Genomic DNA, 16,758 nt, shown 5'->3' with positions numbered 1-16,758 from the left:
GTAATTATAGTATATGATATAATTTGAGTTAAAAAAATGTTAATAAAATAATTACTTTAAAATAATCTTAATAAAATAATTACATAAGAGTGAAACTAAATGAATATTTTACTAAAAGAGTCATTTTTTTAGAGTAAGAAAACAAAAAAAAGTTGTGTGTGTATATATATATGTGTAATACAAAAAATATATTAAAAATTTATCTATAAAATTTGAAACAATTGAAAAACATATTACTAACATTCCTTTCATATGAATACTAGGAAATCAAATACACAATTTAATTTTATAAATGTTTATTTTTACTTTAGCTAATATCTATTTACTATGTTAGAATTTTTATATATATCTAAAATTAGATACATTTTTGGTTAGTATATAAAAGCATAATATTATAACAAAACTATAAAATTTATTATTTAAATTATATTTTCTATTATTATTAAAACTATAAGACAAGTACATGCCACTAGGTGGCACTTGTTTATTATAGCTATTGTTAATTGATTATTTTTTATAACTAAACAAATCTGCTTAATCTCAATAGTTTTATTTTAAGAAATAAAGAAAGCAGGGAAAGAAACTTTGATTAACATTAGGAATTAGAGGTGCTAAGATTAATGAGTTAAGTTACTTTATAGATTTGTATATAGTTTCTTATGCTTTGTCTATTGGGTTTCTATCACGGCCAGCTTAAGTAACTTCCATCTACAATGGTTTGCTTAATCGAAAAAAGCATCTTTGCTCAATTCTTCTGATGAAATATGGGAGATTCGTTATACTAAAGCCAAGGAGGATAAACCCTCCTTCAACATCACCCATATTTAATGCAACGAAACTTACTAAATATTATTCATACATTTCTAGAAAGTCGTCCTCCTTATTTTTTTATAGTGTCGATCTCCAACAGTATGCGAACAAATAGACTGTACAATAGAAAAATCTGAAAACCCATTGTTCTATTCATTTATTTTATCAACATGACAGCTGCTCGGCAACTCCTTCCAAGGAGAAGACTCAAAAAAATCATCGTGATATATGAAAATTCTCGGATAACTACATTGTTTTATAGCCAATGACCTTTCTTTACCATCTAACCCTAAGAAAATTCTATTAAAGATGGTGCACTTCTCACAATCATTCGCACCGAGAGAATGGAATCTGCAATGGAAGTTCTTCCAATGTATCTCATTCTATGTTCGACTTTCCTTGCCACAATACTATTTGTGTTCCTGGCCAAGTCTAAGATCTTTGAGAAGGGAAAAAATCTTCCCCCTGGGAATCTAGGGTTTCCTCTGATAGGCCACACATTAGAGTTCCTCAGCGCCTACAAATCTAACACACCACAAGAGTGGGTAGAACAAAAGGTCTCAAAATATGGGCATGTGTTCAAAACATCATTGATGGGTTGTCCCACAGTAGTCATCCATGGCCAAGAAGGAAACCGCCTTCTCCTTAACAATGACCCCAACACAATAGCCAATCAGCATCCCACCTCTTCAAGCAGAATTGTAGGAAAAAACAACATTGCAGAACTGAATGGAGAAGATCACAAGCGCATGAGAAGTGCAATCGTGCAGTTCCTCAAGCCCGAAGCCTTGCAAAAATTTGTGGGCAGAATGAACTCTATCATTAAACGCCATTTTGTTGATTGTTGGGAGGGAAAAGAATGTATTACTGTGTTGCCATTGCTGAAAACGGTTACTTTTCAACTGGCTTGTGATTTGCTCTTTGGTTTGACTGATAATGAAGAGATTGAGATATTGGGCAAGGATTTTACTGAGGCTTTTAAGGCCCTTTGGTCTCTCCCATTGGATTTACCTGGTACAACCTTTCGCTCTGGATTGAAGGCTCGTTCAAGGATATGCAAACGTTTGTCAGCTTTGTTGCAAGTGAGGAAGAAGGGACTCCAAGACGGAAAGTTTGTTCCTGGTGAGGATCTCATGTCTAGCATGCTTTGTTCAAGGGATGAAAATGGGAAGGCCATGACAGAGGAAGAGATCATTGATAACATGATAGCTCTCATGGCAGCTGGCCATGAAACAACATGTAATCTCTTGATAAATGTTTTGAGACTCTTGGCACTCCATCCACATGTCTACCAAAAGGTGTTTGAAGGTAGGTATCTTTTCATTTTCATGGTTATGCTCTGAAGATTTTCTATTATGATGCTCACCATGAGAGGACTAAAGTGGCTCAAATGTATTGTGTGTGTGGGATTGTTTGATTTCATTCCAAGCTGATTGTAGTAGTTAGTTATTTACAATAGCTTAAACATCACAATTAAGGCTCAATTCTTAGGCTAAAAGTGTTAAATAGTCAAAATTGACTTATTTTTCCAAGTTTATTTAATTCTTTAATTTATTCTTTAGTGTGCGATGTTTAAGAGTTTGTTTAGATCATTTTTTCATTTAATTTTAATTTTTTATATTATTATTATTTAATATATTTATATTAAAAATTTATGTAGAAGATATCAAGAAATATCAAATATGAAAAATCTTCATTATTCATTAAAAACATAAAAAAGAGTATAAAAGTAGTAGTATGACTAGATGAAAAATTAAATAACATTTTTATTCTTATTTTATCAATGTAGTAATATTCATATGCATTATAAATTTTAAAGAAGTTGTCTTCAAATTTTAATTAATATGTTTCAAATTAGATTATTTTGATTTCCTTTTTCTTTATCTTCTCCTTGAACCATTTTGTCAAAGTGATTAGAGGTAGGTGAATTAAATCCTCCAATAAATAACAAAATCTATTCAATTGATATTAATTTATCTTTAAATAATTATAATTTAGAATTTATTTATTTGAATAGTACACTTATCCTTTATGTTTCCCACACATAAGGGGAGGGGAGGTATCTTCTTTAGAGGACTCGAACTTCTAATAAAGAATTCTAATAAGTAATGGCATTCTGAGAGATGATGGATCCTCCCAAGAGGAACTATACTCAAAGGGGAAATCCACTAAAATAAATATATAAGTATTATTATATGAGATTACCCTAGCGTATTACCAAAGGGTAGGAGATTTTTAAGATATGATAAATAGATACATATATAGTGTAAATTTTCAAGATGAGATCATCATAAATTTTTTGATTTATTCTTAAATTAAAGTCTTTTATTAGTATTTTTCATTAATGTGAGTAGATAATAGTCTATTTAACTATTAGTAAGAGATATAAATGATATTTTATGATGTTCATTGACCAAGAGATTTTAAGATATTATTATTGGACCATATAAGCTTAGTAAGATGCCACATGTAGACCTTCTTCTACATTTAACTTTTATAAAGGAAATCTCCCAAAATTAAACAATCTCCTAATTGACAAACAAACTAGAGACTAAATAATATACTATAAATTTTTACTTCATAAAATCATAATTATATCTTAAAATATTATTTTTCGAATTGTATTATCAGTGAATCTCTTAAATATCATGTATATGTGTAGATGAACAACTTAATTAAGACATTGTCATTTAATTGGAAAAGGTTCAATCTCTACTCTAAAACAATTTATCATCAAAAAAAAAAAAAAAAGGAATGTCATTTATTTTATTTTAAAATTTAAAAGATTACAAAATAAAACAGAAAATGAGCTCTTCAAATTAAATCTTCATTATTAAAATAAATTTAAATTATAATTTGATAGAATAAAATTTTGTAAGTATTTATTTAGTGTAAATTTCATTTAAACTTTATTTATTTTGGTTAAAATTTCAAACATGTTACTTTTATAATAAGAGCTATGAATTTAGAGTAGAAGGATTATTGAATGAATTCGTATTATTCTAGTATTTGATCAATATAAGTATGGTTATATCATGTATTACAACAAAAAAAAAGTTTGGATTTGTAAATAGTGTTATTGTGTTACTACTATTATTTTAATAGTTACTATTCTTTTCAATTCTTAATATTGTTATGACACAGAGCACATGAGGATTTTAACAAAGAAAGAGATTGATGAACCTCTTACATGGGATGACATTCAAAAGATGAAATATACATGGAAGGCATGTCAAGAGACAATGCGCTTAATGTCCCCCGTCTTTGGTGGATTTAGAAAAGCCATGAAGGAAATTGAATTTGGAGGATTCATTATTCCTAAAGGTTGGCAGGTACATATTTCTTCTTTTTTATAAAATCAACAATTTCTTATATGTTTAAATTTTTAGGTCATTATATATTTAAATTATACTAACAAATTTATTTTTGTGTAGTTATTTTGGGTGGCAACTAGTACACACATGAATGGAAATATTTTCAATGAGCCTAATACATTTGATCCATCTCATTTTGATAGCTCTATTCCACCCTATAATTTTGTAGTATTTGGAGGGGGGCCTCGCATTTGTCCTGGCTATGATTTTGCAAAGATAGAGACACTTATATATTTACATCATTTAGTAGGAAAGTATAAGTGGTCTTTAATAGATCAAGATGAAAAGATAATACGTGACCCTATGCCATTTCCCATAAATGGATTGTTGATCAAGATCCAAGAAGTGGAGAAGTGAAACAAGCTATGCTTATGTCAATATTATTTTAATATCCAATTTTCATATGACAATGCATTACCATTGTGCATATCTTGTTGTTAAATTTACATAAGAGTTATAAATGTGCACCAAAAGTAGGGACCAAATTTATTTTGTTAACTACTAAATTATATATAGAACAAATAAAGTACCTTTTTTAATGTGTGTGTGTGTGTGTGTGTGTGTGTGTGTGTGTGAGTGATGTATACAAGTAAAATATAATTTGGTTGTACATATTTTTGTTCATGTGAGCTTATATGAACTTATATTATTTTCTAGCATTTATCACTTATGATATTGATAAAATATTCAATTATAAGATAAATAAAATAATTTGATTCAGTCTATCATGGAATACAATAGTGATAAATTGTATACCTATATAATGTAACAAATATTATTCTAATAGAACTACAAGTGTAGCTACACTAAGTAGGACCTAAAAACTATAGAATGTGTTGGAAACTACAATTGAAACAACTGTTATGTTGTCATTAATTTTTCCAACCTATTGGTGTGACAGTTTGCTATCAAATCTAAGTGTCATATATATTTGATTCATGAAGAGGATTTGAGAAGTTGGTCATAACAAAAGAACCTAGAGGAAAGGTTGAGTCATGAAGAGGAAACTACAAATGCAAACTTGATTAGTTGAACTCTGACAATATAAACAGATTGTTTAAATCAAGTTACCAATGGAGAAGATAGTAATGCTAAATTTATGAAGATGTGATCAAAGATAGATCAAACGTAAAGGCTTGACCGAGCAACAAAGTAGAAGATTAAAGAACTTGAAGTATATGCCAAGTGACGCTAGTGTCGATCGAGTGCCACAACAAGCCAAGCAAAATTAGTGTTGACTGAGCATCAATATTGATCAAGTGGCAGTTTTTATGTAGAGCAAGAAATTTAGTATCAACTGAGTAACCTAGTGATGACCATGTGTCAGAACATAATGTTGGCTGAGGAACAATGTTTTAACTATTTATGCTCGAAATTGTAGTTTCTGCCTACCTAAGTTGATTTCTTGGAATATGGAAAGTGTGTTGAAGATAAGGATCAATTAGCTAGATCATTTAATGCCAGGACAGGATTAGGTAAATCACCTATCGAATGGATTCCAAGAGAATTTTCTAGAAAAGAAGAGAATAAAAAAATAGCAAACAGATAATTTGTATTTGATGGATCTAATTGTAAACCCTAAGATATATGGTGATGCTTAAGTGGCAAAAGATTAAAATTACCTATTTAAGGAGGTACAATGGTCTAATCTAGAGTGTGTGAGTAGTGAGTTCTAAAATAGTTTGAAGGTTAGAATAGTTGTTGATGTTATTGACTAGAAAATCTACCCAAAAGGCTGAGAAGAGAAGGAGAGTGATTTCTTGAAGGGTTTCTATGTAAATCAAAGACTGAGATGATAATGGAGACTAGATAGTGAATTAATTTATGAGCTTAACTAAGATGTGTACATGCAAAGTGAGTTGTATTTGATAGATCAAAATTTTTTGTTACTTTATAACCATTGTAAACAGTATTTAAAACCCTTTAATCAAGGTTGACCTAATAGTCATATGTAAATCCTTTAACAGGGTGACATTCTAGTGGAATGTTCTAAAGCCCTCTAACAAGGCCACTTATAATAGGGTGATTAAATCTTTTAACAAGGTCATATTTAATAGTGTATTTTGTAACCTTTAACAGGGTTGGCTCCTAACATATTTCACTTCAAAAGAGTGAAAACTTAGTGACATTTTTCCAAATTGGATTTCCACATTAAATCCTAGTATCAAACTTGTGTGGATGTTATTTATGATGTTTTAATTATTAATGTTTACATTCTATAAGTCTATTATATTTAGGACAATGGACAGCTAGTTGATGTTACTGAAAGTTAGCTATAGAGACCGAGATATGGAATGATAAGATCTGAAGTTGTTTAAGTGTTTTTTTATTAAATAAAAATGATAAGGTGATGAGAGATTAAAGAAAATAACTTAAAAGGGAAATTCCTAGTGGACATAAACCATGGTAACAACACATTTGCAAATTAAATCATCAAAAAGATTGGGTAGGAAACCTATGAAAATGGGAGTAGTGCTTCCTCAATTCCATTGATGCAATCGTCGATGAGAACTCAATAATAACCAAAAGATGTTTCACATTTCATCAAATCGCAAAGCCATGGAAAGTGCACTCATGCAAGACAGTGTGTTATACAAGAACAATAGGTGATCTTTTCTCGAATTCGTTACATTAGTGGAATTCATTAACAAGAAGCAAACACTAGAACTAAAAGATCAGACAATCATAACAACACAAGAAAACCATTAGCTCCATTATTATTCATGAACATGCATTCACAAAAAATAACACACTTTGGCAAGAATAAATATGCTCGGAATGAGAGCACCAATAGCATATATTATTGCATCAAAATAATAGCCAAGAGTACATATTACATCCATGTATTTCTAAGAAATCATCTTCTCCCTTTATGTTAGGAGTGAGAGCTCTTAAAATTCAAAGTCATGCTAAAAACCAATAAGATAAATCTATTTTTATACAAACTCACATTCTAAATGGTGCTAAGTAGGTCTTCACCCTTTTTTATATCAATTAATGGATGTATGAACCTTTACATGACACAAAAGAATTAAAGAATAATAATATAAGAAGAAGGAAGCTATGAGGTGATCTATAAGTCTCTGGAAGCTCTAAAAATGTAAGCTAGGCCTTCTCTAGATGTCTTTGGGAGTTGAACTACAGTCAAAATGCATTTCTGGTGCATGGAATGCTCTAAATTAGTAATTGGTAGCTAACTGTCATCACACTACTTCTTCTTCAAAACTATCAGCACACTGCTTCTTCTTCAAAACTATTGGTGCACCTCTACAAAATGTGTAACTATGCACTTGCACACCTGTTTCTTCAAAATTGTCAAGCCATTACTAACATGCTTCAAAAAATAGATCTAATTATGTCGCCCTTGTTCCTCTTCTCTCTAATGTTTTTGCAAGAGTGATCTCTAGATTTTCTAGGTCGATTGGGCCCACAACTTCATGCAGATAGCCTTTAATGTCTCATTTGGCTTCCATAATACTATCAACTCGGACTCATCTCGGTCCATATGCCTAAACACCTCTTTCATACCCACAGTGATCATCACTTTAGCTATGTCTACAATGGGTCTTCCTAACATGACCTCCATGATTTGGTAGTATTTAGGAGTTAGAACTTGTTTGATGTCAACATGTGAAGGAGGAATGACCATGTGTGCAAGCAACTCCTGATCTTGGTTCTTCATTATTAAGGTCAATGTTTGTGCATCACTCATCGGTGGCTCAGGCTTCTTGACTACTTTCACTAATTCCTTCATTCCCTCCCCAGATGTGTTGTGGTTGCATAATGCACTCCCCATTTATCCTAGAAAGAGGGACCCCCTAGTAAATTTTTGTCTCCCAGAGCTTGGGTCATTTTGGAGCTCTTCATCAGTGTGGGTGAAGTCTCAATCTCTGACTAAGAAAGTTTGGGGTGTCAGAACTGAGCGAAAATGATATTTTTTAAGTGTTTTGAATGCAAAAGTGTGCACTAGTACACATGAGCACCTAGCCAAGGTGCACAAGTGTGCTCAGTACACAAGTATACACTCATCTCCCTCCAAAGATGTGCACCTATAAAGGTGCACACCATGTGCTTGGGATGTATATATAAACCCCAGACACACCCCCCAACTTACTTTACTTGTCTCTGCACTCTAGAATCTTTTGTACCTCTCAAAGTGTGCTCCCTACACTCTTGCAACACAAACAACATACAAACAATGTAAGACACCAGAAGGTATGCACATGTGCACCTTCCTTTACCCCCAAAATAAGAAAGCCTAACCTAAAAGAACCTAAAGAATCTAAGTGTTGAAAGGTGTGCACATGTGCACCTATTCAAGGTGTGTACATGCGCATGTTTTTGAACCAAAACTAAGCTAAGTAAGAAACCAAAAGAAAGGTACACACATGTGCACCTTTTTTAAAAGCAACCTAAGGCATATAGGGTGTGCACATGCACACCCCATAAAGGTGTGCATGTGTGCACCCTTTGTCCACTTGAAAAACATAAGGGACTTAGTCCTCCCAAAATGCACTACCTTACATGCATGTGCGCACCTTCCCAAGGTGCACAACTACGCTAAAATGGCCATGAGGGATCATTTAGTGCACCTAGTAGGGTATGCTAGGTGCATTTTTCTGCATATCAAGACTATAGGGGGGGAATTAATTGGTTTTTCACTATTTTGTGGCATTTTTACTAGATTTTGATGTTTATGGTTTGCTTTAGGTCTAAATTTTAGCTCTTCAAACTAATGTCTTCTTTCTTGTGGAAATAAAATGGTGTGCTTGTCATCTTCCATGGCAGAAAAGATAGCTCCCAAACCCATAGTTTTCAAATACCAAGGTACACCGAGGAAATCCCACTTTCAGGATGGACATTTTGAAATCAGAGACACCAAGTTGGGATACATTAATTGGAATGCCTTCCTCATATATGTAGAAAACCTAAGGAAAGTTTAGTGATGGTATATGCACTCATGCATTCAGGTCTTGTCAATATAGCCTCATGTCTAGTTTCAGTACAATCTTTAGAGTTGATCATGACCTTGGTGGAACAATATGTCTCGGAAGAAAAGGTTGTCAAGAGTGTCACTAGAGAAATAGTTCTTGACCTCCAAACTCAAAATATTGAGAAGGTTTTTCACCTTCCTAGGGTTGATCGATAGTTACACATATCTTATGAAGGAGAAGAAAATTTAATCATCCTTCTTGATTGATAGAACTTCAGTCACTACAAAGTTGGTAAAGTGGGCATGACCTAAGGGTACATGAAAGATGATATTGTCTATGCGATTATACTTCTAAGAAGAGCAATGGGACATCCAGCAGCTAGACATCTTCAAACCTGGATGGTACACTTCATAGAAAGCATCAGGATGGCCAAGATACCAATTGACTAGGCTACGATTCTAAGTGACAACCTACATAAGCAGTTGTTAGCTATTAAGGTTGACCCCAAATTCTATATGACATCATTTTTGGTGTATTTGTTGGCATCTAGGAGAACAAACTACCTAGGGCTTTATAAGAAGGGTAGCATGCAAGATGCTAATGCATGGCCTTATGTGGTGTACCCTCAACTGGTCAAGAAGAAGATATCAAAGAAGAGTGTGGAGTATAGGATAGTGAATGATGGTTTCATTTTCACAATCATCTAGTTCATCAAGGGTGATTATACCAAAAGAATGTCAGTAGAAGTAGTGGCCTATATTTCAATGATAGGCACCTACTACATTCAGCTCAAAACATTCACATACTTCAAGGTCGTAGGTAAACAAGTAAAACCAAAGAAACTCCCAAGATATCCATCAGATAGGCTCATTCTATTGGAGACTTCCAAACAACTCACATTTGCATATGACAGAGTGAGGAAACAACACAAAAGACATGGGTGTGGCCAATGACAATCGGTGTTGTCGAGGTCAAGCAAAAGAAAGACATCATGACCTTTGACTCAGAATGGGATCGATCTACCTTAGAAGAGTACAACTCCCCTTGTCCATACTTTGATAATATTGGGATGGTGTGACATCTAGCAAGGAAGCAGTTTGTACATGAAGATGCATTGGAGGATCACTGGATGAATGCAATAGATGACTATGATATCCAGATAAGTGATTATTGTAGGATGACTCTATATCTAGCAGATAAGGCCCTAAAAATAAAGATCCCATTAAAGGCTATCAATAAAGACACAAAATATGTCTTAGATCCATTGTACAACAAGGAAAAGCTTATGATAGGCCGATAATGAATACAAAAATTGGGAGGGACGAGAACTCTAACATCAATCACATAGCTTGCCACATAGTCCAACTAACAAGGGAATAGATGAAGAAATCTTTCAAACTTGATCCAGTTCCATGGGTTGTTCCTCTACAAGCCATAACACACCCAATAAATGGAAAATGTGCCAAAGTCACAATGCCAACCTTCCCAGCTCAATCCCCAGTGAGGCCAGAGACAGTGCATCAACACGAGCAGGAGGTTGATTACTTTGAAGCAAATAGGGGGGTAAGGAAGAAAAGAGCTCCATCTAAGTAGAAGAAACACAAGCATCTCAGTAAGAACAAGTACAACCTAAAGAAGAAGTGAAGCCCCAAGCTAACCCAACAGAGCAAGCTTAAGGAACTAAGTGAGTGCCCCTTCAGCAAGATGAATAGCAACCATAGAAACACATAGAAGAAGAGCAACAAGTATTGCCTATAGCCATAGAGGAAGAAGCCTCACCTTCAACACCCAAAAGAGGAAGATTTGAAACTTAGGTGGCCAACATAAAAAGGAGGAAGTTGAAGAAGAAAACTACTCCTATTCCTCAGGTTCCCGAGACCATCCTTGAAGATGATGCAGAAAATGAAGAATATGAACAAATGGATTTTGTTCCCTTAAGTCAGAGGACTCAGTTAGCTAGGGCTACAGAAAAGGAAAGAAGAAAAAGCTCGACTGCAACTCCTCCAGCCATTACAAAAGAGCCTAATTAGGTTTCCACTTCAAAAGATGAGAAACAACAGTGGATCATAGACATGGAAGGTAAAGAGATGGATGTCTTTGACCTCTCTAATTTTGATTCCATTTTGGTGGGCACTGTGATGGTGGGGGAGAAGATACAGGATACTCCTACGAGTCAATCCCTAAGAGAGGACTGGAACCAATTACCACCTCTGCCTTAAGGACCTTTGGGCCTACCACCACTAGCGTCTTAGGATTTTCATTCATAGATAAAAGGCTTAGCAATACCACTTCCTCCCATTATAGACTCAGAAGAATAGGTAGCGGGAGGAGAAAATCCCCAATAATTGCAAGTTGATGAAGTATCGGAAGAGGGGTAAATACATGAGGAACCTCAAAAAAATTGTCATGGTATCGAGGCTGGGACCTTAGCTCAAGTAGGTACAAAGACTCAAATTGGTGATCTCTCTCAACAAGAAAAGACTCTAGAGAGGACTGATAAGGGAAAGGGACCTACAATGCAAACCCCCTCTTCAATCACATATATGTCTCCCATGGGCACTACACTAGCTTGGTTGAAGAGGGAGGTCATGGTTTGACAAAAGAGGCACTTGAATGTAACTAATGAGGAGGGAATGGATAAGCTAGTAAAATCCATCAAGAAGCCTAAGCCACCTACGGGTGATGCATGACCACTAGCCTTCATTATGAGAACTACAATTAGGACTTTCTTGCACACATAGTTATCCCTCCTCCACATGCAAACACTGAGGATTTGACTCCTAAGGACTATCAAATCAAGGAATCCCTATTAGGAAAGCCCATGGTAGATACTGCCAAGTATTGATCACTACGTGCATAAAAGAGGTTTCCAAACAAATGGACCAAGATGAGTTCAAGTTGATACTACTATGGAAATAGAATGAGCTTTTGAGAGGCTACTTACATGGAGTAGTGGGCCCAATAGACCTAGATAATCCACAGATCACTCTTGTTGTGGCATTAAAGAGAAAAGAGAAGGGCGCTATATAGGTGGATTCATTTTTGGGAGCATGTCAGCAATGGCATGACAGTTTTTAGGAAAAGTGTGTACAAATAATATAGGGCAATTTGAATTTCTTACACCATATTCAATCAAGCACAGATAAACTGGTATCCATAGTAAACTAGGATTTTGGGTTGATGGACAAGGTACATACCTAGGCAAAAGACCTTTAGGCTTTGACAACAATAAAAGGTCAAAGGTGTCATACACTCATGAAATTATATACTGTAGAGGAGCTGGACAAGCTCAATGATTGGATAGAGAAAATATCTATAAGGAATAAAGTTATGCAGGAACTATATGAGGATATACAAAGGTTGAGGGATCAAACTCAAGAGAAAATTTTGGAAGCAAAGAGGTATTACAACGCTACATGCCTTGACATTTTTGAAGATGAGTGGAAAGACAAGCTCAATTCAGTGCAATTAGTAGTTCAACAATTTTGAAGAAATTTTGAGGATGCTTCGTTAGATGAAGATATTAGGCAAGCATTTAAGACTGAAGAGGTGTTGTTGGAACTGGACACTAAACTTGAGGATTTTGCAGAAACTCATATAGAGGTTAGCAATTACCAACAAATAGTAAAGAATAAGTATGGGGCTTTGGATTTTCCTAAGGTTTCCCAAGTAATAGAGATTATAGATAAATTCAAGAATAATCATCCACGCATCGCTTTGGCATAAGAAAAAAAGGTAGCTACTAGAAATACAATTTTGACACTTGGCAAAATTTTGACTTTTCTAGAACATGTCATCAAGGTGCACAAGTGTGCAAGTATGCTATTCTCACAGGTGTGCCAAAAATTTTGAAGAAGTAGTAGTGCACTGATTATTAACTATTATTTTCTATTTTAAGAGCATTCCATGCACCAAAAACTCATTTTGACAGTAGCTCAACTCCCAAAAACACCCAAAGAAGGTCAAGATTCCATTTTTAGAGCTTCCAATGACTCTCAAATCCTCTTGCATCTTCCTTCTTCTTATCTACTTCTTCTTTCATTTTTTTAAGTCATGTAAAGGCTCATGCACCCATTAATTGATATAAACAAGGGTGGAGGCCTACTTAGCACCATTTAGAAAGATAGTTTTTATATAATTAGTTTTGTTTTATTAGTTTTTTAGCATGAGCTGAATTTGAAAAACTCTCTCTCCTAGCACAAAGGGAGGAGATGATTTCTTATAAATACATGGATGTAATATGTATTCCAGGCAATTATTTTGATGCAATAATATGTATTATTGGTGCTTTTATTATGAGTGTAGTTATTCTTTCCAGAGTGTGTTATTCTAGTGTATGCATGTTCGTGAATAATAATGGAGTCAATGGTTTTATTGTGTTGTTATGATTGTGTGACCTTTTAGTTCTAGTGTTTGCCTCGTGTTACAAATTTTGCTGATGTATTGAGTCAAAGAAGAGATCACCTATTGGTCCCGCATAGCTTCTTGTCTTGCATGAGTGCACTTTCTATGGCCTTGCAATTTGATAAGAATTGAAACATATTTAGGTTATTTTTGAGTTCCCATTGATGATTACATCAGTGGAGTTAAGGAAGTGTTGCTCCTATTTTCATTGGTCTCCTACCTGATCATTTCAATGATTTAAGTCGCAGACATGTTGTTACCGTAGTTTATGTACATTAGGAATTCCCCCTTCAAGTTATTTTCTTTAATCTCTCATTACCTTATCTTTTTTATTTTCTTTGCTAATACTTGGTTAAAATAGGAATTCATATAGTTGCATCGATAGGTTGTATTCAACATAAAACAAAAAATACCAAAAATATATCTCTTTTGTGGTTACTTTTTCAAAATAGTTGATCAAACATCTTATCTACAATTGGTTAGAACCAGCAAAGGCCTCCTTGTGAACATACACATTTATCATCAATTTGAGAGGATTCTAGTAGGTTGCAAGATCACCCGAAATCTTGGAGTTGATCCTAGATTAGCTTTTCAAGAGAGGAGTTCAAAAGGATTCTTGTTGTTAAGAATCGTGCAAAATTATAGCTCAACAAGCTGTTAGGACCAGCTACCTTTTCTAGTGAAACATGACCTCCCTCTTTAGCCATGTTGGTGTGATGCCCATGGGAGACACATATTTTGTTGAAGAGGTTGCTTTTACTACAAGGTCCTTCCCCTTATCAGTCCTCTCTAGAATATTTTCTTATTGAGAAAGATCTACAATTTGAGCCTCTATATCGAGTTGGGCTAATGTCCTAGCCTCTATATTTTGAAGAGTTTACTAAGGCTCTTCAAATATTTTCCCTTCCTCAAATACTTCATCCACATGTAGCTAACGAGGCTTCCCTTCCTTTATCACTTATTCTTCTTGTTCTATAGCCTAAGGAAGTGGAGTCATTAATCCCTTTCCAAAAATGCCAACTCCTAAGATGATGGTGGCAGAATGCCTAGAGATCCTTAAGGTAGAGGCGGCATTTGATTCTAGTCCTCTCCTAAGGGTCACTCATGGGGGCATCTCTTATTTTCTCTCCTACCATCTCAGTTCCCACTAGCATGAAGTCAAAGTTAGAGAGGTGAAGACATCAATTTCTTGCCCTTCTATATCATCTATCCATTTTTGTTGCTCATCTTCTGATGTTGATACCTAGATAGGCTCCCTTGGAGTAGATGGAGGTGTCATTATGGAGCTTCTTCCTCTCTCTTCCTCTATGGCCCTTGCCAAGCAAGTTCTTTAGCTTAAGGGGAAAAATTCAATTTTTTCCACATCTTCTTCTTCTACCTCCTCTTTTTGGATTGTCTTGGGCACTTGTGGGGATGGATTATTTTTCTTCTTTAATCTCCTCCTCTATATTCCTATCACAATTGGTTCAAAACTTTCCTTTTTGGGAGTAGAGGGGGAGGTTTCTTCCTCTTGTGTTGCCACTAGCAGTACCCTCTGCTCCTCTACCTACTCTTCCTCTACCTGTTATGTCCATGGAGGTGCTTGTGGCTCTTGTGCACATGGGCTCTTGAGCTTCAGGCTTTTCTTGTTTAGGTTGTACCTATTCTTGTTGAGGCACTTGGGCTTGAGCTACTTGCCTAGTTTTAAAAGGTACTCTTTTCCTTTTCTTGCCCATATCAGCTCTAAAGTACTCAACCTCCCTCTTATGTTGGTGCACCATTTCTGGCCTTACTAGGGATTTAACAGGGAAGGTTGGCACTGTGATTAACACACCTTTTACTTTGATTTTCCTTGTCATGGCTTGCAGGGGAATATCCTGAGGAATTGGATCCATTCTGAAAGGTTTCTTGATCCATTCCTTTGTCAATTGGACTATATGTGTGGCCCAATGATTTATACCTGCATTCTCATCTCTCCCTATTTCTACATTCATTATTGGTTGGTCATAGATCTTGTCCCTGTTGTATAAAGGATCCATAATATCTTTGGTATCCTTTTCCACAGCCTTTAGATGGATCTTAATCTTTTGCATATGTTCTGCTAAATATAGAGTCATCCTAAAATAGTCCCTTATATGGACATTGTAGTCATCTACTGCATTCATCTAGTGATCTTTTAATGCATCTTCATGTATGAACTCTTTCTCTACCAGTTATTGTACCATCCCAATGTTGTCAAAGTAGGGGCAAGGGGAGTTGTACTCTTCCAAGTTAAATTGATCCCACTTAGAATTTAAGGTGATAATATCTTGCTTTTGTTTCACCTCAAAAGCACTAATTGTGATGGGCCAAACCCATGTCTTCTTATGTTGTCTTCTCACTCTATCATATGTAGAAGTGAGTTGGTGTGTAATCTCTAGCAAGATAAGCCTATCAGATGGGTATCTTGGGAGCTTCTTTGGGTTTTCTAGAGTGCCAACCACCCTAAGATAGGTGAATGTTTTAAAATATAGTAAGCATTGATCTCTATGATCCTAGTCATTGCTTCTATTGGCACTCTTTTGGCATAATCACGGTCTATGAACCTGATGATTTTGAAGATGAACCCATCATTCACCTCCCTATATCCCACACTTTATGGTGGGAGCTTCTTCTTCACCAATAGTGGACAGACCACATAGGACCAAGAATTTGCATCCTGCATGCTTCCCCTTTTGTAAAGTCTTGGATAATCTATGGTTCGAGCTACTAGTAAGTACACCATGTATGATATCATGTAGAAATGTGGGTCAACTTTGCTGGCTACAAGTTGCTCATCCAAGTTATCACCTAGGATGGTAGCCTAGTCAATTTCCATTTTTTTCATTCTGATGGTTTCTATAAAGTGGACCATCCAGGTATGAAGGTGTTATGTTGCAAGAAGTCCCATAGCTCTACTCAAGAACTCAATTGCATATCTGATCTCATCCTTCATATACCCCCTTCTCATATCAACTTTGCCTATTCGGTGACCCACTAGTGTTATATCAATCAAGAAGGAAGATTTCACTATTTCCTATGCTTCTTTGAGATTTTCCTTGTATCATCACTTGGCTCTATCATATGTTATCTTTAAATATTGATCCACTCTTGGGAGATGGAATACTTTCTCAATGTTCTGGGGTCAGAGGTCTAGGACTATCTCTCCTCTAACACTCTTGACTATCTTTTCTTTAGATACATAGTTTTTTTCAAGGTTCATTATGATTTTTGAGGAC

At 35.0% G+C, this 16,758-nt stretch overlaps 1 pseudogene; it reads left to right on the top strand.

Annotated features, from left to right (window-relative positions):
• The first annotated feature begins 1,154 nt into the window (after window positions 1–1,154).
• Window positions 1,155–4,541, top strand: LOC149556107 (cytochrome P450 716B2 pseudogene; annotated as a pseudogene).
• Window positions 4,542–16,758: the final 12,217 nt, after the last annotated feature.

This window comes from Cupressus sempervirens, chromosome 5, assembly GCF_028749045.1.
Source record: "Cupressus sempervirens isolate cs-2001-9-10 chromosome 5, ASM2874904v1, whole genome shotgun sequence".
Lineage (NCBI taxonomy): Eukaryota > Viridiplantae > Streptophyta > Pinopsida > Cupressales > Cupressaceae > Cupressus > Cupressus sempervirens.
This window is presented reverse-complemented; position numbering and strand designations above follow the sequence as displayed.